Consider the following 3,445-nt stretch of genomic DNA (forward strand, 5'->3'; position numbering starts at 1 on the left):
ACCTACATAGTATATATATAGACTAACTAATCAACAGACAATGAAGCAAGCTGTAAGAGAGCAAGCCAAGTCCACTATCCCCCCCTCTTTGTGTGATTCCTCTAAGCCTCTCACATAACCTCTCTTCCCCCTTTCTTAACAGGTTATGAGTCTTGAGCTCCCTGCCTACACTTTATCTACACTCTACTATGTCTATGCTCTATACAGTTCTACACATCACATGCATACATACAGTATAATATGATGCAGAACTTGACTCACCTGTCTGAGTATCCCAAACACAAATCAATATGCTGCAGACACACAATCCACCATACTACATATGACCCAGACATTATATGATTGTCATCTTAGTGATTATAATCATTGGCCCAGTAGTAATGTAATCTATGCAGGCAATGTTCAAACTACAATGAGTATCACTTACTGCAATTATTAAATGCTAAAATATTCTATAATATCACAGAGATTATGTTATAATAAATTAACTGATCATACTACAGACAAACATTAAAAAGATTAATAAAGCAAACACTACTCTTCTACTATTAACATTACAATAGTACAAATGATTGACACTGTCAACAAGCATACATATGTTATAGCATAAATCAAATAATAACACATATAGTAATATCACAGCCAAACAATTAATGCTCAAAAACAAGCACATATATGCTAAACAGCATATTAAATCAAATAAATAAAACATTTAACATGTATTATAATCAATAATACAATTGCAGACACTATAATAACAATAATAATAACAATAATAATAATAATAATAATACAGATAGAACTAACAGAACAAATACAGAACAATATAATAACTAACACATATTATTGTCAAGCAATTATATGTAACATATTGGATTCAGTGGTTACATGTCAGATATCACAATTACTTATTAGATACCAAATATAATACACATATCTAAGATATACAGACGAGTACAGATATACAAAAGTATAATGAATAACTACAAACTAAAAAAAAACAACACTACAGAGTGTATAAACTAACTACACACAAAAGAATAATGTTATAACACATAAATACTGATTATAGCACAAGACAAGTGTAAAAATTATAATTATTAAACAAATGATACTATTTTACACATTAATACAATTGTGTAAATGTATACTAATGACAAACAAAAGAGTTATATCTCTAATATACTCAAAACAATGTATCAATACAACTTAATTACACAGAACGTGTTATCACAGCAGCTAATTATATAATAAATTTCGAAGTTGCAACAGCAACATCAACTGTACAGTGTATATACCTTAATGAACAATTATTAAATTTACATTGTAACAATGTAGCTTGTAGGAGCAAAGTATTAAGCTAATAAGGCTATTATAACAAATAATACAAATATTATTATTACAAACACATTATTATTATAATAATTACAATCAAAAACAATCATAATATAATATGATTAAATAAACTAATAAAATGTTTAAGCTGATATCTCAGACAGTATAATATAAAATAGGTAATAACAGACACAAGCATACTTAATAGAACTCAGTACATTTACTAAAAACACTACATAAATAATAATTACAATGTTATTAAATGAATATTATACAGAAACAAACAAATTACCATATGTTTTCAACACAAAAACAAAATATTCATTCATAGTTATGAACAATTATTAATAAAAGATAATGAGCACAAACAAAACTTGTATATTATACATAATGTGTACTTATCTACTATAACAAACAAAATACACATTATATAAGTTGATGAACATTAACAGTAACAAAGATATAATAGTAATAACATTTAAATTACTCATTATAGAACATAACAAACGTTACACACTATTTTAAAATACTAATAATTAGAAATTGAACTATGAAAGTGATTACAATTATTATATATAAATATTATATTATAATAACAATTAATAAACATTAAAGAAATATCCAATTCTTTAAAGAAATACCTTCTTGAATTGAAGGGGAGAAAATGGATAATATGCACGAAAAATTAATAACTAAATATAAACAATGGAACAGAAAGTATAATGCTACAAACGCTACAAAAAATAGAATAACCGGATTAAGCACTGACTAAGCAATAGAAGTTACAGACAGACATAACAGATCATAAAGGTAAATCATTCAGTACAAAGCAAAATTATGTTAATCAGAACTAAATAACAAAAGTCAACACAACATGCAATTGAACTTCAACATTAAATAAATAATAATTCTACTACGAAACAAATGCTCATACTTGGCAAATAATATTAATATGATAATATAATTAACTTAACAGTGTTTAATACGAAAATAAATGATATACAGATGATTATCACATTATATAACAAAATAATTCATTAATTCAGACTATAGTTCATGGATAAAAGTGATGAATAACAAAAATAATACTTTGGAACATACATAAAACAATAAATAATATATCCATAGGATAATACAAATATAATTGCAATATAATTCACAACTACAACTGAACAATACACAGATAATAACTATATAAACAAGTATGGAGTGTATACATATAATTAAATAAAACTATTAAATCGATTCTTGTATGAACAATTAATTTGCCCTCACTGTACAATTAATACAAGTGTGAACAGTATTATAATACTATGAAATACATTAGATAGATACTAATAGGTATGTCTATACAATGATTCAAATAAAATAAATAAAACTAATATATAAAACGTTTTACCTAGCAAACCAATTAACAAATAAAACGTCAAACAAATACTACAATTGTGCATAGCACTAGATTAACTAAAGAATGCTAGGAGACGATTATATTAAACATAATCCGATATATTAATTATATACAGATTGTGTTACAATACATTATTCTTTGCAAAAGAAAAAGCAAAGAACAATAGCCATAACATACACACATATATATACACAATACTACAATTGCAACAATTCATGATAACATTGTTAATGATAAATAATACAAACACACGTTAGTAATGATTTACAACAGATAACTATGTTGGCTATTAAAGAAACAACACAACAGATTGTATAGTTACTCAGGATGCATTAGAAACAATCAATTAACAAACATAACATTAATAAATTAATACACAGATATAAACAATAATGTAAAGCAAACAAACAAACAATACATTCATAATATAATACATATATGATGCACTTAGACACATAGCAAGATGCCTGTAGCTAGACATAACATTTATGCAACAAATATATGTTAGCATAAAACCTCATTGATCTTAGAATGAAGCAATCTAGCAAAAACAAATATTATTATTAATATTACAATATACGATTGATGCAAAGCTTCAATCTGAAGACATAAATCAGCTATTACTGAATGCTTAACACATATACAAATGTAGACAAACACAGACAGTAATGATTAAAGAAGGATATATTACAACATCAAATA

The sequence above is a fragment of the Fomitiporia mediterranea genome (genome assembly GCF_000271605.1).
Source record: "Fomitiporia mediterranea MF3/22 unplaced genomic scaffold FOMMEscaffold_9, whole genome shotgun sequence".
Lineage (NCBI taxonomy): Eukaryota > Fungi > Basidiomycota > Agaricomycetes > Hymenochaetales > Hymenochaetaceae > Fomitiporia > Fomitiporia mediterranea.